The sequence below is a fragment of the Engystomops pustulosus genome, chromosome 6 (assembly GCF_040894005.1).
Source record: "Engystomops pustulosus chromosome 6, aEngPut4.maternal, whole genome shotgun sequence".
NCBI lineage: Eukaryota > Metazoa > Chordata > Amphibia > Anura > Leptodactylidae > Engystomops > Engystomops pustulosus.
In genome coordinates this window covers 148,370,702-148,398,029 of record NC_092416.1, presented here as the reverse complement: position 1 = coordinate 148,398,029, position 27,328 = coordinate 148,370,702, and the positions used below count along the sequence as shown (strand labels likewise).

At 50.1% G+C, this 27,328-nt stretch overlaps 1 protein-coding gene across 1 annotated transcript in view; it reads left to right on the top strand.

Annotated features, from left to right (window-relative positions):
• The window catches only part of LOC140064634 (uncharacterized), an 80,409-nt gene that overhangs the window by 21,448 nt on the left and 31,633 nt on the right, over window positions 1-27,328 (top strand). Inside the window, exon 2 of the mRNA XM_072111715.1 lies at window positions 11,734-11,932. The gene's annotated coding sequence lies outside the window, so the exon portion shown is untranslated. The remainder of the gene's footprint in view (window positions 1-11,733; window positions 11,933-27,328) is intronic.

Sequence of the window (27,328 nt, the reverse complement as noted above, 5' to 3'; positions counted from 1 at the left end):
CGCACATATCCATAGCAAAGGCTGAAGTGGCAAAATTCAGTAGGGGTTGGATTTCTATTAGGCAATAACTCAGTGTCATCTCATCTGGCATAGTAGTGTGCTTCCTTTGATACTTGGCTAGAAAATAGCCATAGGAGAATACAAATAGCTTCTTGAAGCCTACAGTAGCGTTCTATATATTTGATTTCTGGTTGATCTGCTGGTGGCTGTAGTTTCTGCAGTGCATGTACTTGCCAATTCTGAGCAATTTGTAGTGAGACTTGCGACCGCTGTGTTCTGCGCTTAGTGGCGCACATATCCATAGCAAAGGCTGAAGTGGCAAAATTCAGTAGGGGTTGGATTTCTATTAGGCAATAACTCAGTGTCATCTCATCTGGCATAGTAGTGTGCTTCCTTTGATACTTGGCTAGAAAATAGCCATAGGAGAATACAAATAGCTTCTTGAAGCCTACAGTAGCGTTCTATATATTTGATTTCTGGTTGATCTGCTGGTGGCTGTAGTTTCTGCAGTGCATGTACTTGCCAATTCTGAGCAATTTGTAGTGAGACTTGCGACCGCTGTGTTCTGCGCTTAGTGGCGCACATATCCATAGCAAAGGCTGAAGTGGCAAAATTCAGTAGGGGTTGGATTTCTATTAGGCAATAACTCAGTGTCATCTCATCTGGCATAGTAGTGTGCTTCCTTTGATACTTGGCTAGAAAATAGCCATAGGAGAATACAAATAGCTTCTTGAAGCCTACAGTAGCGTTCTATATATTTGATTTCTGGTTGATCTGCTGGTGGCTGTAGTTTCTGCAGTGCATGTACTTGCCAATTCTGAGCAATTTGTAGTGAGACTTGCGACCGCTGTGTTCTGCGCTTAGTGGCGCACATATCCATAGCAAAGGCTGAAGTGGCAAAATTCAGTAGGGGTTGGATTTCTATTAGGCAATAACTCAGTGTCATCTCATCTGGCATAGTAGTGTGCTTCCTTTGATACTTGGCTAGAAAATAGCCATAGGAGAATACAAATAGCTTCTTGAAGCCTACAGTAGCGTTCTATATATTTGATTTCTGGTTGATCTGCTGGTGGCTGTAGTTTCTGCAGTGCATGTACTTGCCAATTCTGAGCAATTTGTAGTGAGACTTGCGACCGCTGTGTTCTGCGCTTAGTGGCGCACATATCCATAGCAAAGGCTGAAGTGGCAAAATTCAGTAGGGGTTGGATTTCTATTAGGCAATAACTCAGTGTCATCTCATCTGGCATAGTAGTGTGCTTCCTTTGATACTTGGCTAGAAAATAGCCATAGGAGAATACAAATAGCTTCTTGAAGCCTACAGTAGCGTTCTATATATTTGATTTCTGGTTGATCTGCTGGTGGCTGTAGTTTCTGCAGTGCATGTACTTGCCAATTCTGAGCAATTTGTAGTGAGACTTGCGACCGCTGTGTTCTGCGCTTAGTGGCGCACATATCCATAGCAAAGGCTGAAGTGGCAAAATTCAGTAGGGGTTGGATTTCTATTAGGCAATAACTCAGTGTCATCTCATCTGGCATAGTAGTGTGCTTCCTTTGATACTTGGCTAGAAAATAGCCATAGCAATAGGATAGGATTGTTTGGTTCTAAAAACTCAAAAAAAAACAAAAAACACAAAAAAAAACAAAAAACACAAAAAAAACACACAAAAAAAAAAAAAAAAAGTAAAAAAAAAAAAAAAGTTATAACTCTCATTTTAAAAATGTTTAACCCCAGGGCTAGGGGTAGAGGACGAGGGCGGGGACGTGGGCGTCCAACTACTGCAGGGGTCAGAGGCCGTGGTCCTGGGCGGGGTGAGACACCACCTGCTGATGAGGGAGCAGGGGAACGCCGCAGAGCTACACTCCCTAGGTTCATGTCTGAAGTTACTGGGACTCGTGGTAGAGCACTGTTGAGGCCAGAACAGTGCGAACAGGTGATGTCGTGGATTGCTGACAATGCTTCGAGCAATTTGTCCACCACCAGTCAGTCTTCCACGCAGTCCACCCATGTCACCGAAATCCCCACTCCTCCAGCTCCTGCACCTCAGCCTCCTCCCCCCCAGTCTGCCCCCTCCCAGGAAAATTTGCCATTTGAACCGGCATACTCTGAGGAACTGTTTTCTGGACCCTTCCCACAGTCACAAACCACTTGTCCGGTTGCTGCTGAGCAATTTTCCGATGCCCAGGTTTTCCACCAGTCACAGTCTGTGGGTGATGATGACCTTCTTGACGTAGTGGAAGTGTGTAAAGAGGTGTCCGACGATGAGGAGACACGGTTGTCAGACAGTGGGGAAGTTGTTGTCAGGGCAGGAAGTCCGAGGGGGGAGCAGACTGAGGGATCGGAGGATGATGAGGTGACAGACCCAAGCTGGGTTGAGAGGCCGGGTGAACACAGTGCTTCTGAGACGGAGGAGAGTCCTCGACCTGAACAGGTTGGAAGAGGCAGTGGTGGGGCCAGACGGAGAGGCAGGGCCAGAGCTGGTGCATCAGCGCCACTGTCAACTAGTGAAGCTCCCGTGGTGAGGGCTCTTGCGGCGAGGGCTAGATCTTCAGAAGTGTGGAGGTTCTTTAAGGAAACACCGGATGACCGACGGACTGTGGTGTGCAACATTTGCCAAACCAGGCTCAGCAGGGGTTCCACCACTACTAGCTTAACTACCACCAGTATGCGCAGGCATATGAATGCTAAGCACCCCACTCAGTGGCAACAAGCCCGTTCACCTCCGGCCGTGCACACCACTGCTCCTTCCCCTGTGTCAGCTGCTAGTCAGCCCCCTGCCCAGGACCCTGGCCCAAAAACCCCATCGTCGCCTCCACGATCCTCCACAGCATCCACCAGCGTTCAGCTCTCCATACCCCAGACGCTGGAGCGGAAACGCAAATATAGTGCAACCCACCCGCACGCCCAAGCCCTTAATGTGCACATCTCCAGATTGCTTAGCCTGGAGATGCTGCCCTATAGGCTAGTAGAGACCGAGGCCTTTCGCAACCTCATGGCGGCGGCCGCCCCTCGGTATTCGGTCCCCAGCCGCCACTACTTTTCCCGATGTGCCGTCCCAGCCCTGCACCAGCACGTGTCAGACAACATCATCCGTGCCCTGACCAACGCCGTTTCTGACAAGGTCCACCTGACCACGGACACGTGGACGAGTGCTGCCGGGCAGGGCCACTATATATCGCTGACGGCACATTGGGTTAACTTGGTGGAGGCTGGGACCGAGACTGACCCTGGGGCTGCTCATATACTGCCGACGCCGAGGATTGCGGGGCCTACCTCGGTCCAGGTGTTTCAGGCCTACTATGCCTCCTCCTCCTCCCACCCCTCCTCCACCTCCTCCTCCGAACTACCATCCGTGGGCACGGCGCCATCAGTCGGTAGCTCTAGGCACAGCAGCAGTGCCGTCGCTAAGCGACAGCAGGCGGTGCTCAAACTGCTGAGCCTAGGCGACAAAAGGCACACCGCCCAAGAGCTATTACAGGGCATCACGGCGCAGACTGATCTGTGGCTGGCACCGCTGAACCTCAAGCCGGGAATGGTTGTGTGTGACAACGGCCGTAACCTGGTGGCGGCTCTGCAACTCGGCAGACTGACACATGTGCCATGCCTGGCCCATGTGTTAAATCTGATAGTGCAGCGTTTCCTCAAGACATACCCCAATCTGTCTGATTTGCTCACGAAGGTGCGCCGCATCTGTGCGCATTTCAGGAAGTCCAGCCCAGATGCTGCCACTCTCAGGGCAGCGCAGCGCCGCCTCCAACTGCCCGCTCACCGACTGTTGTGCGACGTGCCCACGAGGTGGAATTCAACACTGACCATGTTATCCAGAGTTTACCAGCAGCGCAGAGCGATTGTAGACTGCCAGATGTCAACTTCCACCAGAACTGGTAGTCAGGTCAGTCAGCTTCCTCAAGTCTACAATGAGGAGTGGACGTGGATGTCTGATATCTGTCAGGTGCTGAGTAACTTTGAGGAGTCAACACAGATGGTCAGTGGCGATGCCGCCATCATCAGCCTCACCATCCCGCTGCTTGGCCTGTTGAAAAACTCTCTGGTCAGCATGAAGTCGGAAGCTTTGCGCTCGTCACAAGAGACGGGGGAAGAATATTCCCTTGTTGATAGCCAAAGCACCCTGAGGTCTGTTTCTCAGCGCATATCGGAGGAGGTGGAGGTGGAGGAGGATGAGGAGGAAGAGGAGGAGAATGTTGGCGAGACACAAGAGGGGACCATTGTTGAGTCCTTCACTGTTCAGCGTGTATGGGCAGAAGAAGAGGAGTTGGAGGAGTTGGAGGAGGAGGAAATGGACAGTCAGGCCAGTGAGGGGAGTGAATTCTTACGCGTTGGTACTCTGGCGCATATGGCAGATTTCATGCTAGGCTGCCTATCCCGTGACCCTCGCGTTCAAAGAATTTATTCCAGCACCGATTACTGGGTGTTCACTCTCCTGGACCCACGGTACAAGCAAAATCTTGCCACTCTCATCAGTGCAGAGGAAAGGAGTGTGAGAATGCATGAATACCAGCAGGCCCTGGTGCACAAGCTGAAACAGTATTTCCCTTCTGACAGCGCTAGCGGCAGAGTGCGTAGTTCTGCGGGACAAGTAGCGAGGGAGAGTAGGCGAGCAGGCAGCTTGTCCAGCACTGGCAAGGGTACGCTTTACAAGGCTTTTGCCAGCTTTATGTCACCCCAGCAAGACACTGTCACCTGTCCCCAGTCTCGGCAGAGTAGGGCTGATCTTTACAGAAAGATGGTGAGGGAGTACGTAGCTGACCATACCATCGTCCTAAATGATCACACAGCTCCCTACAACTACTGGGTTTCAAAGCTGGACATGTGGCACGAACTGGCGCTGTACGCCTTGGAGGTTCTTGCCTGCCCTGCCGCTAGCGTCTTGTCCGAGCGGGTTTTCAGTGCAGCTGGTGGCATCATCACCGATAAGCGTACACGCCTGTCGACTGACAGCGCTGACAGGCTGACGCTTATTAAAATGAATAAAGGCTGGATTTCTCAGAATTTCCAATCTCCACCAGGTGAAGGAAGCTCAACCTGAATAATTGATCCACTCCTCCTCCTCCTCCTCATTTTCCTCCTTCTCCTCCTCTTTGTACAGTAAAGCAGAGGAAAATGGCTATTTTTTGACAGGGCCCACTGGCTCTTGCTATACTTCATGCATTTAATTTTTCTGGAGGGCCACCTACCCGGTCCTCTGTTTGAAACAATTTTTGTGAGTGCCACATACAGGCACTCAATCTATTCCATTTTTCTGGAGGGCCACCTACCCGGTCCTCTGGTTTGAACAATTTTTGGGACTGCCACATACAGGCACTCAATCTATTCCATTTTACTGGAGGGCCACCTACCTGCTCCTCTGGTTTGAAGAATTTTTGGGACTGCCACATACAGGCACTCAATCTATTCCATTTTACTGGAGGGCCACCTACCTGCTCCTCTGGTTTGAAACATTTTTGGGACTGCCACATACAGGCACTCAATCTATCCCATTTTACTGGAGGGCCACCTACCTGCTCCTCTGGTTTGAAGAATTTTTGGGACTGCCACATACAGGCACTCAATCTATTCCATTTTACTGGAGGGCCACCTACCTGCTCCTCTGGTTTGAAACATTTTTGGGACTGCCACATACAGGCACTCAATCTATCCCATTTTACTGGAGGGCCACCTACCTGCTCCTCTGGTTTGAAACATTTTTGGGACTGCCACATACAGGCACTCAATCTATCCCATTTTACTGGAGGGCCACCTACCTGCTCCTCTGGTTTGAAACATTTTTGGGACTGCCACATACAGGCACTCAATCTATTCCATTTTACTGCAGGGCCACCTACCTGCTCCTCTGGTTTGAACAATTTTTGGGACTGCCACATACAGGCACTCAATCTATTCCATTTTACTGGAGGGCCACCTACCTGCTCCTCTGGTTTGAACAATTTTTGGGACTGCCACATACAGGCACTCAATCTATCCCATTTTACTGGAGGGCCACCTACCTGCTCCTCTGGTTTGAAAAATGTTTGGGACTGCCACATACAGGCACTATCCAAATTAAATTGTCTCCATAGCAGCCTCCACACGTTGTCTCCATTCCTACCTCCAAAAGTCGTCCATATAGCTGCCTCCATACATCGTCCCTTTATCAAACGAGGTGTGTCAGGCAGAAATTTGGGTTGTTTTCATGGATTCCACATCAAAGTTGTTAACTTTGTCGCCACCCTGCTGTGTAATCCACAAAATATACTTGCAAACTTTTACCATTTAGGGATATTATTTCAGCGCTTCTTGCGCATCTGTTTACATTCCCCTCACCCGCCATATCCTAAACTTATAAGAACGCTACTACACTTGATCTTATACAAAAGTGCTGTTTGGGGAGTAGCCTAGAGACAGGGGCTTGGATTTGCGAAAGCTCGCCTGGCAGCGGAGCGCCAGCTCCATGCGCATCATGCGCTTCTTGCGCATCTGTTTACATTCCCCTCACCCGGCATATCCTAAACTTATAAGAACGCTACTACACTTGATCTTATACAAAAGGTTCTTAGAAGTGCTGTTTGGGGAGTAGCCTAGAGACAGGGGCTTGGATTGGCGAAAGCTCGCCTGGCAGCGGAGCGCCAGCTCCATGCCAAGATCCAACTAACATAGTTTTAACTGCAGCACCTTTAATCTACTACTAGTTCACTGCCTCCATACATGGTCCCCTTATCAAACGAGCTGTGTCAGGCAGAATTTTGGGTTGTTTTCATGGCTTCCATGTTAACTTTGTCGCCACCCTGCTGTGTAATCCACAAAATATACTGGCAAACTTTTATCATGTACCGATATTATTTGAGCACTTCTTGCTCACCTCCTTTGGTTCCTCTCTGCCACCCATTGGTTTGAAGCCTGAGTCCATTTAGGGTATGTCGCCATGACACTCTCTAGCCTGCTGCCGCTGCCTCTGCATGCCGTCCCCTATAGTGTCAGGGTCAATTATTGCATGTTTTAGATGCTATCTAGCTTCATTCTGTCACTCTGTCATGGCCATGCTGTTGCCCATAATTTTGGCATAATGGTGCGTTTAAGCAGCCTCAGAGGCATCCATGCATGCTGCCCCTGCTGTTTCCTGTCCATTTCCGTGGTGTTTCCATCCTTTTCTGAGGTTCCCAGGTGTTTGGCCAAGCTTCCCTGTGCAGAGCCTTGGTCCCCTTGAAAAATGCTCGAGTCTCCCATTGACTTCAATGGGGTTCGTTATTCGAGACGAGCACTCGAGCATCGGGAAAAGTTCGTCTCGAATAACGAGTACCCGAGCATTTTAGTGTTCGCTCATCTCTACTGACAGTACAAAGCTGAGACGGCAACTCAGATAAGAAATGTCCTTTGAGGGGACAGCAGGACAGTAATGCCAGGAATTGTTCATCTCTACTTCTCCCATGTGGTCTGCAGTCGTATCTGTGGCTTCCTCTGAACACAGAAAGGCGCTGTGGGGCGCTCTCAGCTGTGCCTCTCTGTAGTAGTTTTATCTACTAGAACACCAATTATGGTTTTGTCCGGATATGGGTATTATTTTCTGCCAATGGCAGTTTAGTCCTTTCTCTGTGCATAGCAGGCGCCATTTGATGACATCATCACCTGCTGGCCTGTACACAGCAGCAGAGAGAGACAAGAGCTGCTGGGGAACATGGGAAGGTGAGTTTCTAGTGTTTATTTTTAATTACACGGTAAAGTGGAGATGGGGGCCACACTAAGGGGGGGGGATCATAAGAGGGAACAAACTGTAAGGGGAGATGATAGGGGCCCACAAATGAGGGGGAGCTGAGAAGGACTATACGCTGTACGGGGACGTGAAAAGGCCACGATATGAGGGTGAGATGAGTGGCCACAATATGAGGAGCACAAGAGGGGCACAAAATGAGAGACCAGGGTATCAGGGGTAGATGAGGGGTTGTTGAAATGTGGATTCTTCTGGCTGTTAACCCCTTAAGGACGCAGCAAGTTTGCACATTAAGGCTCAGCCCTCTTTTTTTAAATCTGACCAGTGTCTCTTTGTGTCGTAATAACTTTTTAACTGATTTTGAGATTGTTTTCGTATGACACTTTGTAGGTTTATATTAGTAGAATAATTTTGCTGATTGGTCGGGTTTTTGGGGGTTAAAAATTCAACATTTTAGGAAAAATTTTCAAAATTGTTTTAAATGTTCTGTTTTTTAGACAAAAAGTCATACCACAAATTTTATTTTGTAGAAAACTTTTTCCATTTGTCATCTTTCCATTTCTATAATTTTTATTACATTTCCTCTACACACGGCATGCACTGCTACATCCTCCGCATATGGCGTGCACTGCACCTACTTCTACTATCACAACGCACTTACAAGTGCGGGTGGGAGGAGGGAAAAAGGACAATGGGGGAAAAACGGACGGTGCTAGGGGAAATACAAGGAAAAACTGACAATGGTGGGTGTAATAGTGATTGGGCAACAGGACTTGCAGGATATGTACTTGGTGAGTTCATGGAATTTCTTTTCCCTTTTAGAGATTTACATTTGAAGTTTTTTTTCCTATTGCAACATCAGTATACTCATTTTCCAAGTCCTGGGACTTGTGGTTCTCCAGATAAAAGTTTGCTTCGTGTGCTCTCTGTGTTGTGGCTGTGCCAATTACAATTTTTTTCATACGGCGGCGCATCAGAAGAAGAATGCGGGACATCAGGTCTCTCTGGTGCTGGTGTTTGACATCACAGCCCAGACCCGCATTAACACCAGGAATCGGAAAAACTCTGATCCCGGGTGTCTAACTCCTTACACGCCACGGTCAAGCATGACTGGGGCGTGTAAGTGTTTTTCCCCTGTGTGTCTACTGGGGGATCCGATCCATCCTGCGGCAGCCCCGGGGTCCAGCATGTGTCCTGAGGCTGCCGACTCCTCTTCACGACGGGTTCTTCCTTCACGCAGAATGCTCAGTTACTTACATTGTAGACTGCAATACAAGTGTATTGCACTGTAAGGAAATTCCCTAATCAGCTCAATTACATATAAAATGCAAATGAAGTATATAAAACACAAAAAGCACATATTTGGTATCTCCACGTCCGTATAAATCTGCACAATAAATCTAATACAGTGGTCCCCAAACTGCGGTCCGCGGACAGTTTTTATCCATCCCCCGCCGCATCCAGAGCTTGGAGAGCCAGCGGCTCCTGCTGAGGCCCCCGGCAGGTCATGGCAATCCGGCAGGGGCCTCCATCTATCCCAGCGTTTCTCAACCTGTGGGTCCCGACCCCAGAGGGGGTCGAACGACCAAAACACAGGGGTCGCGATCCTATTACGTTTTTGCCGCGATTCACAGCAAAAACGGAGTATAACGTGTGATAACTCACTGCTTGAGGACCTTCCTGCTGTATACAGGGAAGCTTGAGAACCTGTAGTGATGTCATCATCACATGACCCTCTTGCTCCTCCTCTATACAGACTCCCGCGGAACAGACTGCTCTGCTCACAGTGAGTAGAACCTGAATTAGCAGGAGGGGAATCACCAGAACTGGGGGCAGGGGAAGGGGCAAAACTGGAGACAGGAGGGGGGGACACCAAAACTGGGGGCAGGAGGGGAAGCACTAGATGTGGGGGCAGGAGAAGGTGCAAAACTGGAGGCAGCAGGGGGGGGGGGGCACACCAAAACTGGGGGCAGGCGGGAAGCACTAGAACTGGGGGCAGGAGAAGGGGCAAAACTGGAGGTAGCGGGACACACACACACCAAAACTGGGGGCAGGAGGGGAAGCACTAGAACTGGGGGCAGGAGAAGGGGCAAAACTGGAGGCAGCAGGGGGGGGCTAGAATTTGGGGCAGGAGGGGGGGCACTACAACTGGGGCAGCAAATGGAGGAACCAAAACTGGGGGAGGGGGGACAGTATTATAGTAGTTATAGTCTTGTACATAGGGGGCAGTATTATAGTAGTTATATTCCTGTATATAGGGGGCAATATTATAGTAGTTATATTCCTGTACATAGGGGACAGTATTATTGTAGTTATATTCCTGTACATGACGGGCAGTGTTATAGTAGTTATATTCCTGTACATAGGGGGCAGTATTATAGTAATTATATTCTTGTACATAGGAGGCAGTATTATAGTAGTAATATCCCTGTACATAGGGGGCAGTATTATAGTAGTTATATTCCTGTATGTAGGGGGCAGTATTATAGTAGTTATATTCTTGTACATAGGGGGCAGTATTATAGTAGTTATATTCTTGTACATAGGGGGCAGTATTATAGTAGTTATATTCTTGTACATAGGGGCAGTATTATAGTAGTTATATTCTTGTACATAGGGGCAGTATTATATTAATTATATTCTTGTACATAGGGGGCAGTATTATAGTAGTTATATTCTTGTGCATAGGGGGCAGTATTATAGCAGTTATATTCTTGTACATAGGGGGCAGTATTATAGTAGTTATATCCCTGTACATAGGGGGCACTATTATAGTAGTTAAATCCCTGTACATAGGGGGCTGTATTATAGTAGTTATAGTCTTGTACATAAGGGGCAGTATTATAGTCGTTATGGAAATTGAAGAAAACGAAGTTGGTGGGCTCCAGCAACAAGAGTGGGACTCCGTAGAATGTATAAAATCCAAAAAGGTTTATTTCAACAATATAAAAGGCTTGCACAATGCAAGGGAGACAGGCATGGATACACCATAAACGTGACACATAGACAGAGCTTGCGGTAACGCGTTTCGGACTGTAGCCAACTAGTCCTTACTCATACCTCTATGTGTCACGTTTATGGTGTATCCATGCCTGTCTCCCTTGCATTGTGCAAGCCTTTTATATTGTTGAAATAAACCTTTTTGGATTTTATACATTCTACGGAGTCCCACTCTTGTTGCTGGAGCCCACCAACTTCGTTTTCTTCAATTTCCATTTTGCCCGAGTGGCGGTCCAAAGTCCGGACTGGACCCAGGCTCCTGTGCAACCTGTCGTTCCCTGGCCAAATGAGGACTATGAGAGGGGTGAGCTGATCTTCAAATATTTTTTCGTGTGTATTATAGTCGTTATATTCTTGTACATAGGGAGCAGTATTATAGTCGTTATAGTCTTGTACATGGTTTGGGGTCACTGCAACATAAGGAACTGTATTGCGGGATCACACATTAGAAAAGTTGTGAACCACTGATCTATCCGGACAGGAAGTATAGTGCTCGAGCACTATTATTGCAGGTGGAGCGATGTGGCCAGAAGACAGCACCGGTGCACATCGCTCCTTGAACCTGGATGCGCGGCCGCATGATGTAGTCATCACGCGGCTGCGCACCCCTTCCTGTCTGGCAGCAGCCAGAAGAAAGAAGACGCGGCCGCTGCCAGAGATGAGTGTAGGGTTTTTTTTTTTTTAAACAGCAGCAAATAGATTGTTGCGGCCGGGATCCCCTGATATAAACAAATAATTAATTATGGGGACATTATATGAAATGATTAAGGGGGGCATTAGAAAATAATTAATGATGGGGGGGGGGCAGCATATGAAATAATAAATGATGGGGTGGCAGCCAGGGGCGGTGCGCCTCCTGGTGGAGGAGGGGGCGGCATTGTGTAGGCTGCTATGCTTCTCCACTGCTACTTACAATAATAGTTGCATCATTCAGATGCAAGTACTATTGCTGACAGCACCGCGCAGGACGTCCTGTGCGGCGCTGCTGTGACACAAGAAGCGCTTACTAGTGCTTCCTATGTCACTACTACAGAGGCAGCCTGGAGGAGCGAGGGGGAGGAGCGAGAGAACCACATTCAAACCTGTGGCTACTCTCCCTGGAGGTGCAGGCCCCGGCAGAGCTGACCTGAGAAGCCCCGCCCACCAGCCCGGGCCTCCTGCACAGAGGAGACGGCTGCATCCACTGCCATGATGTATCCCCTGCCTGACCTGGACCTGCTGCTGGATATCAGGTAAGTGTAATGTGTATATGTGTGTGTCTTCCCTGTGTATATATATATATATGTGTGTGTGTCTTGTCATGTGTATATATGTGTGTGTTCCCTGTTTATATGTCTTTTGTCATGTGTATATGTGTGTAAAACATGTCGTGTATGTATATAGAGGTATAACATGTAATAGATGTGTGTGTGTGTGTGTGTGTGTATATATATATATATATATATATATATATATATATATATATATATATATATAGGTATAACATGTAATAGCTGTATATATATATATATTGGTGTAATGCGTGTGGATTTAGAGGTATGACATGTAATAGCTGTATATATAGGTGTAATGTATTATATATGTGTGTATATAGTGGTATAACATGTAATAGGTGTGTATATATAGATGCCATGTATGTGTATATGCAGGTAAACCATGTAAAGGGTGTAGTGCGTGTATACTGTATATACAGGTATAACATGAAATAGGTTTATATATATATATATATATATAGTAAAAAAGAATATAGCAGCACTCAAAAAAAGAAAAATTTTCATCCAACGTATAGAATAAGAAAAAATGGCAGCACTCCGAGATTCAATGTGGTCAAAAACGTACTATTTTATTCCAGCATGTGCCATGCAACGTTTCAGCTCCCAAAGCCTGGAGCCTTTGCTTGAAAAAGGCTCCACGCTTTGGGAGCTGAAACGTTGCATGGCACATGCTGGAATAAAATAGTACGTTTTTGACCACATTGAATCACGGAGTGCTGCCATTTTTTCTTATTCTATATATATATATATATATATATATATATATATATATGTGTGTGTGTAATTTGTGGTGTGTGTTTCATATATATGTATACAGTGATTGCGTGCTTTGGGGGGAGCTGTATACAGTGATTGCTTGCTTTGGGGGAGCTGTATACAGTCATTGCTTGCTTGGGGGAGCTGTATACAGTCATTGCTTGCTTGGGGGAGCTGTATACAGTCATTGCTTGCTTGGGGGGGAGCTGTATACAGTCATTGCTTGCTTGGGGGGGAGCTGTATACAGTCATTGCTTGCTTGGGGGGGAGCTGTATACAGTGATTGCTTGCTTGGGGGGGAGCTGTATACAGTAATTGGCTTGGGGGGGAGCTGTATACAGTCATTGGCTTGGGGGGAGCTGTATACAGTTTCTACTACATGGCAATATGCTGTATGCATTTTATACTACATGGCGGTACACTGTATATACTACATGGCGGCATGCTGTATGCATTGTATACTACATGTATGCATTTTATACTACATGGCGGTACACTGTATATACTACATGGCGGCATGCTGTATGCATTGTATACAACATGGCGGTACACTGTATGCATCTTATACTACATGGCGATATGCTGTATGCATTTTATATTACATGGGGGTACACTGTATGCATCTTATACTACATGGCGGCATGCTGTATGCATTGTATACTACATGGCGGTACCAATATAATGGATGTGGTCCTGACACTCCCTTATATATTACATAAATGGGGGGGGGGCGTCTCTATATGGCTCGCCTCAGGCAGCAGACAGGCTTGGTACACCCGTGGGGGCAGCATATGAAATAATTAATGTGGGGGGCAGCATATGAAATAATGATGGAGGGGAGCTTATGAAATAATTAATGGTGGAGGGCAGCATATGAAATAATTAATGATGGAGGGGCAGCATATGAAATAATTAATGATGGAGGGGCAGCATATGAAATAATGGTGGAGGGGCAGCATATGAAATAATTAATGATGGAGGGGAGCATATGAAATAATTAATGATGGAGGGGCAGCATATGAAATAATTAATGGTGGAGGGGCAGCATATGAAATAATTAATGTGGGGGGCAGCATATGAAATAATGATGGAGGGGAGCTTATGAAATAATTAATGGTGGAGGGCAGCATATGAAATAATTAATGATGGAGGGGCAGCATATGAAATAATTAATGATGGAGGGGCAGCATATGAAATAATGGTGGAGGGGCAGCATATGAAATAATTAATGATGGAGGGGAGCATATGAAATAATTAATGATGGAGGGGAGCTTATGAAATAATTAATGGTGGAGGGCAGCATATGAAATAATTAATGATGGAGGGGCAGCATATGAAATAATTAATGATGGAGGGGCAGCATATGAAATAATGGTGGAGGGGCAGCATATGAAATAATTAATGATGGAGGGGAGCATATGAAATAATTAATGATGGAGGGGCAGCATATGAAATAATTAATGGTGGAGGAGCAGCATATGAAATAATTAATGGTGGAGGGGCAGCATATGAAATAATTAATAGTGGAGGGGCAGCATATGAAATAATTAATGATGGAGGGGCAGCATATGAAATAATTAATGATGGAGGGCAGCATATGAAATAATTAATGATGGAGGGGCAGCATATGAAATAATTAATGATGGAGGGGCAGCATATGAAATAATTAATGGCGGAGGGCAGCATATGAAATAACTAATGGTGGAGGGGCAGCATATGAAATAATGATGGAGGGCAGCATATGAAATAATTAATGATGGAGGGCAGCATATGAAATAATTAATGATGGAGGGGCAGCATATGAAATAATTAATGATGGAGGGGCAGCATATGAAATAATTAATGGTGGAGGGCAGCATATGAAATAACTAATGGTGGAGGGGCAGCATATGAAATAATGATGGAGGGCAGCATATGAAATAATTAATGATGGAGGGGAGCATATGAAATAATTAATGATGGAGGGGCACAGAGGTCACACTAACATTTTTCCAGAAGGGTAAAAATACTCCTCTCACCATTTTTGAGGAGTATTTTTACCCGAGGAGGAGTATGAAAATTTTGGTAATAAACCGCACACATAGCACACTCACACAGAACACAGCGTGCACACACTCGCCGCTCACAGCACAGCACAGCACACGCTCACTGCACACACTCACTAATCACAGCACACACTCACCAATCACAGCACACACTCACCGCTCACAATCACCAATCACAGCACACACTCACCGCTCACAATCACTAATCACAGCACACACACACTCACCAATCACAGCACACACTCACCGCTCACAATCACTATTCACAGCACACACACACTCACCGCACACACTCACCAATCACAGCACACACTCACCGCTCACACTCACTAATCACAGCACACACTCACCAATCACAGCACACACTCACCGCTCACAATCACCAATCACAGCACACACTCACCGCTCACAATCACTAATCACAGCACACACACACTCACCAATCACAGCACACACTCACCGCTCACAATCACTATTCACAGCACACACACACTCACCGCACACACTCACCAATCACAGCACACACTCACCGCTCACACTCACTAATCACAGCACAGCACACACTCACGGCTCACAGCACACACTCACGGCTCACAGCACACACTCACGGCTCACAGCACACACTCACCGCTCACAGCACACACTCACCGCTCAGAGCACAGCACACAATCACTAATCACAGCACCGCACACACTCACCGCACACACTCACTAATCACATCACACACTCACCGCACACAATCACTAATCACAGCACAGCACACACTCACCAATCACACTCACCAATCACAGCACACACTCACAGCACACAATCACTAATCACAGCACAGCACACACTCACCAATCACAGCACACACTCACCGCTCACGGCACACACTCACCGCTCACGGCACACACTCACCGCTCACCGCACACACTCACCGCTCACGGCACACACTCACCAATCACAGCACACACTCACCAATCACAGCACACACTCACCAATCACAGCACACACACTCACCAATCACAGCACACACACTCACCAATCACAGCACACACACTCACCAATCACAGCACACACTCACCGCTCACGGCACACAATCACTAATCACAGCACCGCACACACTCGTCGCACACACTCACTGCTCCCAGCACAGCACGCAGTCACTAATCACAGCACACACTCTCCGCTCACAGCACACACTCTCCGCTCACAGCACACACTCTCCAATCACAGCACACAATCACTAATCACAGCACACACTCTCCGCTCACAGCACAGCACACACTCTCCGCTCACAGCACAGCACACACTCTCCGCTCACAGCACAGCACACACTCTCCGCTCACAGCACACAATCACTAATCACAGCACAGCACACAATCACTAAGCACAGCACAGCACACACTCACTAAGCACAGCACAGCAAACACTCACTAAGCACAGCACAGCAAACACTCACACAGAACACTGCACACTCACTCACACAGAACACTGCACACACTACACTCACAGAACACACTGCACACTCACACTGCACACCACTCACAGAACACTGCACACTCACCACTCACAGAACACTGCACACTCACCACTCACAGAACACTGCACACTCACCACTCACAGCACACACTGCACACACTGCACTCACACAGCACACACACAATGCTACACTCACACAACACTGAACACACTACACTCACACAGAACACTGCACACACTCACCCGGCACTGCGTCGATCACAAACGTAGGCAGCTGTGGGCAGGGAGAGTTGGAGCAGGACGGGGAGCAGCAACTTCGCGGCCCACATGTCTCCCCCGGGGCTGGTGCTCTCACTCCAGGTCTCTCTGTAGCGCGCAGGCTGAGCGGTTCAGCGCGCGCTGCAAATGAGGGAAATGAGGGATCACAGCGCGCGCTGGGCCGCTCAGCGGGACACGTGACACAGTGATCAGTGTCAGGGGGCCGCTCTGATACCTCATTTGCAGGGAATAATTGCCAAGCGTAACATTACACATGGCAATTATTTTGGGGGGTAATGGCGCCTCATCACGAGTCTATGACGCGTGGTGAGGCGTTAATGCGACCTCTGGTGGGGCAGCATATGAAATAATTAATGATGGAGGGGCAGCATATGAAATAATTAATGATGGAGGGGCAGCATATGAAATAATTAATGATGGAGGGGCAGCATATGAAATAATTAATGATGGAGGGGCAGCAAATGAAATAATTAATGGTGGAGGGGCAGCATATGAAATAATTAATGATGGAGGGGCAGCAAATGAAATAATTAATGGTGGAGGGGCAGCATATTAAATAATTAATGATGGGGGGGCAGCATATTAAATAATTAATGATGGAGGGGCACATAGGAAATAATTAATGATGGAGGGGCAGCTTAGGAAATAATAAGTGGGGGGGGGCAGCATATGAAATTATTAATGATGGAGGGGCAGCATATGAAATAATTAATGATGGAGGGGCAGCATATGAAATAATTAATGATGGAGGGGCAGCATATGAAATAATTAATGATGGAGGGGCACATAGGAAATAATTAATGATGGAGGGGCAGCATATGAAATAATTAATGATGGAGGGGCAGCATATGAAATAATTAATGATGGAGGGGCACATAGGAAATAATTAATGATGGAGGGGCAGCTTAGGAAATAATAAGTGGGGGGGGGGCAGCATATGAAATTATTAATGATGGAGGGGCAGCATATGAAATAATTAATGGTGGCGGGGCAGCATATGAAATAATTAATGATGGAGGGGCAGCATATGAAATAATTAATGGTGGCGGGGCAGCATATGAAATAATTAATGATGGAGGGGCAGCATATGAAATAATTAATGATGGAGGGGCAGCATATGAAATAATTAATGATGGAGGGGCAGCATATGAAATAATTAATGATGGAGGGGCAGCATATGAAATAATTAATGATGGAGGGGCACATAGGAAATAATTAATGATGGAGGGGCAGCATATTAAATAATTAATGATGGAGGGGCAGCATATGAAATAATTAATGATGGAGGGGCAGCATATGAAATAATTAATGATGGAGGGGCACATAGGAAATAATTAATGATGGAGGGGCAGCTTAGGAAATAATAAGTGGGGGGGGGCAGCATATGAAATTATTAATGATGGAGGGGCAGCATATTAAATAATTAATGGTGGCGGGGCAGCATATGAAATAATTAATGGTGGCGGGGCAGCATATGAAATAATTAATGGTGGAGGGCAGCATATGAAATAATTAATGATGGAGGGCAGCATATGAAATAATTAATGGTGGAGGGGCAGCATATGAAATAATTAATGGTGGAGGGCAGTTGTATGGGTGGTCCCGCGACCAATATCGCGGGTTGCAGGCTCACCCATGCCCCTCGCTCCCCGCAGGTGCACCGCCAGTGCCACATACCTGTCCCCACTCCCAACTCCCGGCCTCACTCTGTCTCCGTGCATCCCCGTGTGCTAGGGCGCGGCAGCCACAAAAAATTAAAAGGGCCAGCGCAGCATTAATTGGCGCTGGCTATTTTCCCATAAGGCTATTTAAACCTGCCTCTCCCATCACACCCTGTCGGATCTTTGTGCCTCACAGCATTATTGCGATTTTCCTGCGTTCCAGTGTCTCCTGCCTTCCTGAGTCCCTCCATGATCCTGTGTACCAGTGTTCCTCCGTGCTGCTGTCCCGTGTTCACCATAGGGGTAACAAGGGGGTGCAGTATATTAACCCCTTCACGCCCTATTCACGATGTATCCGCCACAGAGCTATGAAGGCTGAGCCCTCTTCATACAGAGATGGGCTATGCTGCATATCACAGCAAAGACCCATCGCTAACACCCGCAATGGCACTTTATAAATTGGTATTTTACTACCTTAATAATATTTGAAATCCCTAGGAAACAATGATGTCAAAAAAGAGAAAAATTGACTTGGAGTTTATGATATTCATAGAGCAGTGGAATTAAAATTACTTTTTTATTCAGCACAAGGAAAGAGCTGTATGATATTCCAGGATAAAGCGTCTGTGTGGACAGGTATGGTGTACAGGGCATTACAATGGCAGCGCGCAGGTGTACAGGGCATTACAATGGCAGCGCGCAGGTGTACAGGGCTTTACAATGGCAGCGTGCAGGTGTACAGGACATTACAATGGCAGCGCACAGGTGTACAGGGCTTTACAATGGCAGCGCGCAGGTGTACAGGGCTTTACAATGGCAGCGCGCAGGTGTACAGGGCATTACAATGGCAGCGCGCAGGTGTACAGGGCTTTACAATGGCAGCGTGCAGGTGTACAGGACATTACAATGGCAGCGCGCAGGTGTACAGGACATTACAATGGCAGCGCGCAGGTGTACAGGGCATTACAATGGCTGTGCGCAGGTGTACAGGGCATTACAATGGCAGTGCGCAGGTGTACAGGGCATTACAATGGCTGTGCGCAGGTGTACAGGGCATTACAATGGCAGCGCACAGGTGTACAGGGCATTATAATGGCAGTGCGCAGGTGTACAGGGCATTATAATGGCAGTGCGCAGGTGTACAGGGCATTACAATGGCAGTGCGCAGGTGTACAGGGCAGTATAATGGCAGCGCGCAGATGTACAGGGCATTACAATGGCAGTGAGCAGGTGTACAGGGCATTACAATGGCTGTGCGCAGGTGTACAGGGCATTACAATGGCAGCGCGCAGGTGTCCAAGGCTTTACAATGGCAGCGTGCAGGTGTACAGGGCATTACAATGGCAGCGTGCAGGTGCGCAGGGCATTACAATGGCAGCGCGCAGGTGTACAGGGCATTACAATGGCAGCACGCAGGTGTGCAGGGCATTACAATGGCAGCGCACAGGTGTACAGGGCATTACAATGGTAGCGCGTAGGTGTGCAGGGCATTACAATGGCAGCACGCAGGTGCACAGGGCATTACAATGGCAGCGCACAGGTGTACAGGGCATTACAATGGCAGCGCACAGGTGTACAGGGCATTACAATGGCAGCGCGCAGGTGTACAGGGCATTACAATGGCAGTGTGCAGGTGTACAGGGTATTACAATGGCAGCGCACAGGTGTACAGGGCATTATAATGGCAGTGCGCAGGTGTACAGGGTATTACAATGGCAGCGCACAGGTGTACAGGGCATTACAATGGCAGCGCGCAGGTCTACAGGGCATTACAATGGCAGCGCGCAGGTGTACAGGGCATTACAATGGCAGCGCGCAGGTGTACAGGACATTACAGTGCCTTACTCGCAGTCCGGTCACATGGGGGGATACAGTGTGCGTTAGCTGCAGTCTGGTCACATGGGGGGATACAGTGTGCATTAGCCGCAGTCCGGTCACATGGGGGGGATACAGTGTGCGTTAGCTGCAGTCTGGTCACATGGGGGGATACAGTGTGCGTTAGCCGCAGTCTGGTCACATGGGGGGATACAGTGTGCGTTAGCTGCAGTCTGGTCACATGGGGGGATACAGTGTGCGTTAGCCGCAGTCTGGTCACATGGGGGGGATAGAGTGTGCGTTAGCGGAGTCTGGTCACATGGGGGTACAGTGTGCGTTAGCCACAGTCTGATCACATGGGGGGATACAGTGTGCGTTAGCCGCAGTCTGGTCACATGGGGGGATACAGTGTGCGTTAGCCGCAGTCTGGTCACATGGGGGGATACAGTGTGCGTTAGCCGCAGTCTGATCACATGGGGGGATACAGTGTGCGTTAGCTGCAGTCTGGTCACATGGGGGGATACAGTGTGCGTTAGCCGCTGTCTGGTCACATGGGGGGATACAGTGTGCGTTAGCCACTGTCTGGTCACATGGGGGGATACAGTGTGCGTTAGCCGCAGTCTGTTCACATAGGGGGGATACAGTGTGCGTTAGTTGCAGTCTGGTCACACGGGGGGATACAGTGTGCGTTAGCCGCAGTCTGTTCACATGGGGGGGATACAGTGTGCGTTAGCCGCTGTCTGGTCACATGGGGGGATACAGTGTGCGTTAGCTGCAGTCTGGTCACATGGAGGGATACAGTGTGCGTTAGCTGCAGTCTGGTCACATGGAGGGATACAGTGTGCGTTAGCTGCAGTCTGGTCACATGATGGGAAGGGGGATACAGTGTGCGTTATCTGCAGTCTGGTCACATGGGGGGGATACAGTGTGCGTTAGCCGCAGTCTGGTCACATGGGGGGGATACAGTGTGCGTTAGCCGCAGTCTGGTCACATGTGGGGGGATACAGTGTGCGTTAGCCGCAGTCTGGTCACATGGGGTGATATAGTGTGCGTTAGCCGCAGTCTGGTCACATGGGGGGGGGGGGGTACAGTGTGCGTTATCTGCAGTCTGGTCACATGGAGGGGCACAGTGTGCGTTAGCCGCAGTCTGGTCACATTGGGGGATACAGTGTGCGTTTCCCGCAGTCTGGTCACATGGGGGGGATACAGTGTGCGTTAGCCGCAGTCTGGTCACATGGGGGGGATACAGTGTGCGTTTCCCGCAGTCTGGTCACATGGGGGGGATGCAGTGTGCGTTAGCCGCAGTCTGGTCACACGGGGGGATACAGTGTGCGTTAGCTGCAGTCTGGTCACATGGGGGGATACAGTGTGCGTTAGCCACAGTCTGGTCACAATTGGGGGGGATATAGTTTGCGTTAGCTGCAGTCTGGTCACAATGGGGGGGGATACAGTGTGCGTTAGCCGCTGTCTGGTCACATGGGGGGATACAGTGTGCGTTAGCCGCTGACTGGTCACATGATGGGAAGGGGGATACAGTGTGCGTTAGCCGCTGTCTGGTCACATGGGGGGGTACAGTGTGCGTTAGCCGCAGTCTGGTCACATGGTGGGATACAGTGTGCGTTAGCCGCAGTCTGGTCACATGGGGGGATACAGTGTGCGTTAGCCGCTGTCTGGTCACATGGGGGGATACAGTGTGCGTTAGTCGCAGTCTGGTCACATGGGGGGATACAGTGTGCATTTGCTGCAGTCTGGTCACACGGGGGGGTACAGTGTGCGTTATCTGCAGTCTGGTCACATGGGGGGATAATGGGTGCGTTATCTGCAGTCTGGTCACATGGGGGGATACAGTGTGCGTTATCTGCAGTCTGGTCACATGGGGGGATACAGTGTGCGTTATCTGCAGTCTGGTCACATGGGGGGATACAGTGTGCGTTATCTGCAGTCTGGTCACATGGGGGGGGGGTACAGTGTGCGTTAGCCGTAGTCTGGTCACATGGGGGGATACAGTGTGCGTTAGCCGTAGTCTGGTCACATGGGGGGGATACAGTGTGCGTTAGCTGCAGTCTGGTCACATGGGGGGATACAGTGTGCGTTAGCTGCAGTCTGGTCACATGGGGGGGGATACCGTGTGCGTTATCTGCAGTCTGGTCACATGGGGGGGATATAGTGTGCGTTAGCCGCAGTCTGGTCACATGGGGGGATACAGTGTGGTTTAGCTGCAGTCTGGTCACATGGGGGGGTCCAGTGTGCGTTAGCTGCAGTCTGGTCACATGGGGGTATACAGTGTGCGTTAGCCGCAGTCAGGTCACATGGGGGGATACAGTGTGCGTTAGCCGCTGTCTGGTCACATGGTGGGGGGTACAGTGTGCGTTAGCTGCAGTCTGGTCACATTGGGGAGGGGGGATACAGTGTGCGTTATCTGCAGTCTGGTCACATGGGGGGATACAGTGTGCGTTAGCCACAGTCTGATCACATGTGGGGATACAGTGTGCATTAGCCACAGTTCGGTCACATGGGGGGGATACAGTGTGCTTTAGCCGCAGTCTGGTCACATGGGGGGGATACAGTGTGCGTTAGCCGCAGTCCGGTCACATGGGGGGATACAGTGTGCGTTAGCTGCAGTCTGATCACATGGGGGGATACAGTGTGCGTTAGCTGCAGTCTGGTCACATGGGGGGATACAGTGTGCGTTAGCCGCTGTTTGGTCACATGGGGGGATACAGTGTGCGTTAGCCGCTGTCTGGTCACATGGGGGGATACAGTGTGCGTTAGCCGCAGTCTGTTCACATGGGGGGGATACAGTGTGCGTTAGCCGCTGTCTGGTCACATGGGGGGATACAGTGTGCGTTATCTGCAGTCTGGTCACATGGGGGGGTACAGTGTACGTTAGCTGCAGTCTGGTCACATGGGGGGATACAGTGTGCGTTAGCCGCTGTCTGGTCACATGATGGGAAGGGGGATACAGTGTGCGTTAGCCGCTGTCTGGTCACATGGGGGGGGTACAGTGTGCGTTAGCCGCAGTCTGGTCACTTGGGGGGATACAGTGTGCGTTAGCCGCTGTCTGGTCACATGGGGGGATACAGTGTGCGTTAGCTGCAGTCTGTTCACATGGGGAGGGGGGATACAGTGTGCGTTAGCCGCAGTCTGGTCACACGGGGGGATACAGTGTGCGTTAGCCGCTGTCTGGTCACATGGGGGGATACATTGTGCGTTAGCTGCAGTCTGGTCACATGGGGGGATACAGTGTGCGTTAGCCGCAGTCTGGTCACATGGGGGGATACAGTGTGCGTTAGCCGCAGTCTGGTCACATGGGGGGATACAGTGTGCGTTAGCCGCAGTCTGGTCACATGGGGGGGATAGAGTGTGCGTTAGCGGAGTCTGGTCACATGGGGGTACAGTGTGCGTTAGCCACAGTCTGATCACATGGGGGGATACAGTGTGCGTTAGCCACAGTTCGGTCACATGGGGGGGATACAGTGTGCGTTAGCTGCAGTCTGGTCACATGGGGGGATACAGTGTGCGTTAGCCGCAGTCTGGTCACATGGGGGGATACAGTGTGCGTTAGCCGCAGTCTGATCACATGGGGGGATACAGTGTGCGTTAGCTGCAGTCTGGTCACATGGGGGGATACAGTGTGCGTTAGCCGCTGTCTGGTCACATGGGGGGATACAGTGTGCGTTAGCCACTGTCTGGTCACATGGGGGGATACAGTGTGCGTTAGCCGCAGTCTGTTTACATGGGGGGGATACAGTGTGCGTTAGTTGCAGTCTGGTCACACGGGGGGATACAGTGTGCGTTAGCCGCAGTCTGTTCACATGGGGGGGATACAGTGTGCGTTAGCCGCTGTCTGGTCACATGGGGGGATACAGTGTGCGTTAGCTGCAGTCTGGTCACATGGGGGGATACAGTGTGCGTTACCTGCAGTCTGGTCACATGGGGGGATACAGTGTGCGTTAGCTGCAGTCTGGTCACATGGAGGGATACAGTGTGCGTTAGCTGCAGTCTGGTCACATGGAGGGATACAGTGTGCGTTAGCTGCAGTCTGGTCACATGATGGGAAGGGGGATACAGTGTGCGTTATCTGCAGTCTGGTCACATGGGGGGGATACAGTGTGCGTTAGCCGCAGTCTGGTCACATGATGGGATACAGTGTGCGTTAGCCGCAGTCTGGTCACATGTGGGGGGATACAGTGTGCGTTAGCCGCAGTCTGGTCACATGGGGTGATATAGTGTGCGTTAGCCGCAGTCTGGTCACATGGGGGGGGGGTACAGTGTGCGTTATCTGCAGTCTGGTCACATGGGGGGATACAGTGTGCGTTTCCCGCAGTCTGGTCACATGGGGGGGATACAGTGTGCGTTAGCCGCAGTCTGGTCACATGGGGGGGGGGTACAGTGTGCGTTATCTGCAGTCTGATCACATGGGGGGGATACAGTGTGCGTTTCCCGCAGTCTGGTCACATGGGGGGGATGCAGTGTGCGTTAGCCGCAGTCTGGTCACACGGGGGGATACAGTGTGCGTTAGCTGCAGTCTGGTCACATGGGGGGATACAGTGTGCGTTATCTGCAGTCTGGTCACATGGGGGGATACAGTGTGCGTTATCTGCAGTCTGGTCACATGGGGGGATACAGTGTGCGTTATCTGCAGTCTGGTCACATGGGGGGATACAGTGTGCGTTATCTGCAGTCTGGTCACATGGGGGGATACAGTGTGCGTTATCTGCAGTCTGGTCACATGGGGGGGGGGGTACAGTGTGCGTTAGCCGTAGTCTGGTCACATGGGGGGATACAGTGTGCCTTAGCCGTAGTCTGGTCACATGGGGGGGATACAGTGTGCGTTAGCTGCAGTCTGGTCACATGGGGGGATACAGTGTGCGTTAGCTGCAGTCTGGTCACATGGGGGGGATATAGTGTGCGTTAGCTGCAGTCTGGTCACATGGGGGGATACAGTGGGGGGGGATACAGTGTGCGTTATCTGCAGTCTGGTCACATGGGGGGGATATAGTGTGCGTTAGCCGCAGTCTGTTCACATAGGGGGGATACAGTGTGCGTTAGTTGCAGTCTGGTCACACGGGGGGATACAGTGTGCGTTAGCCGCAGTCTGTTCACATGGGGGGGATACAGTGTGCGTTAGCCGCTGTCTGGTCACATGGGGGGATACAGTGTGCGTTAGCTGCAGTCTGGTCACATGGAGGGATACAGTGTGCGTTAGCTGCAGTCTGGTCACATGGAGGGATACAGTGTGTGTTAGCTGCAGTCTGGTCACATGATGGGAAGGGGGATACAGTGTGCGTTATCTGCAGTCTGGTCACATGGGGGGGATACAGTGTGCGTTAGCCGCAGTCTGGTCACATGGGGGGGATACAGTGTGCGTTAGCCGCAGTCTGGTCACATGTGGGGGGATACAGTGTGCGTTAGCCGCAGTCTGGTCACATGGGGTGATATAGTGTGCGTTAGCCGCAGTCTGGTCACATGGGGGGGGGGGGGTACAGTGTGCGTTATCTGCAGTCTGGTCACATGGAGGGGCACAGTGTGCGTTAGCCGCAGTCTGGTCACATTGGGAGATACAGTGTGCGTTTCCCGCAGTCTGGTCACATGGGGGGGATACAGTGTGCGTTAGCCGCAGTCTGGTCACATGTGGGGGGATACAGTGTGCGTTAGCCGCAGTCTGGTCACATGGGGGGATACAGTGTGCGTTAGCTGCAGTCTGGTCACATGGGGGTATACAGTGTACGTTAGCCGCTGTCTGGTCACATGGGGGGATACAGTGTGCGTTATCTGCAGTCTGGTCACATGGGGGGGTACAGTGTGCGTTAGCTGCAGTCTGGTCACATGATGGGAGGGGGGGATACAGTGTGCGTTAGCCGCAGTCTGGTCACAATGTGGGGGGATACAGTGTGCGTTACCCGCAGTCTGGTCACATGGGGGGATACAGTGTGCGTTAGCTGCAGTCTGGTCACAATGGGGGGGGGGTACAGTGTGCGTTATATGCAGTCTGGTCACATGGGGGGGATACAGTGTGCGTTAGCTGCAGTCTGGTCACATGAGGGAGGGGGATACAGTGTGCAATAGCTGCAGTCTGGTCACAATGGGGGGATACAGTGTGCGTTACCCGCAGTCTGGTCACATGGGGGGATACAGTGTGCGTTACCCGCAGTCTGGTCACATGGGGGGATACAGTGTGCGTTAGCCGCAGTCTGGTCACATGGGGGGATACAGTGTGCGTTAGCTGCAGTCTGGTCACATGGGGGGGATACAGTGTGCGTTAGCTGCAGTTTGGTCACATGGGGGGGGATATAGTTTGCGTTAGCCACAGTCTGGTCACAATTGGGGGGGATATAGTTTGCGTTAGCTGCAGTCTGGTCACAATGGGGGGAGGATACAGTGTGCGTTATCTGCAGTCTGGTCACATGGGGGGGGGTACAGTGTGCGTTAGCTGCAGTCTGGTCACATGGGGGGGATACAGTGTGCGTTAGCTGCAGTCTGGTCACATGAGGGAGGGGGATACAGTGTGCAATAGCTGCAGTCTGGTCACAATGGGGGGATACAGTGTGCGTTAGCCACAGTTCGGTCACATGGGGGGGTACAGTGTGCGTTACCCGCAGTCTGGTCACATGGGGGGATACAGTGTGCGTTACCCGCAGTCTGGTCACATGGGGGGATACATTGTGGTTTAGCTGCAGTCTGGTCACATGGGGGGGTCCAGTGTGCGTTAGCTGCAGTCTGGTCACATGGGGGGATACAGTGTGCGTTAGCCGCAGTCAGGTCACATGGGGGATACAGTGTGCGTTAGCCGCTGTCTGGTCACATGGTGGGGGGTACAGTGTGCGTTAGCTGCAATCTGGTCACATTGGGGAGGGGGGATACAGTGTGCATTATCGGCAGTCTGGTCACATGGGGGGATACAGTGTGCGTTAGCCACAGTCTGATCACATGGGGGGATACAGTGTGCGTTAGCCACAGTTCGGTCACATGGGGGGGATACAGTGTGCTTTAGCCGCAGTCTGGTCACATGGGGGGATACAGTGTGCGTTAGCCGCAGTCCGGTCACATGGGGGGATACAGTGTGCGTTAGCTGCAGTCTGATCACATGGGGGGATACAGTGTGCGTTAGCTGCAGTCTGGTCACATGGGGGGATACAGTGTGTGTTAGCCGCTGTCTGGTCACATGGGGGGATACAGTGTGCGTTAGCCGCTGTCTGGTCACATGGGGGGATACAGTGTGCGTTAGCCGCAGTCTGGTCACATGGGGGGGATACAGTGTGCATTAGCCGCAGTCTGTTCACATGGGGGGATACAGTGTGCGTTAGCCGCTGTCTGGTCACATGGGGGGATAC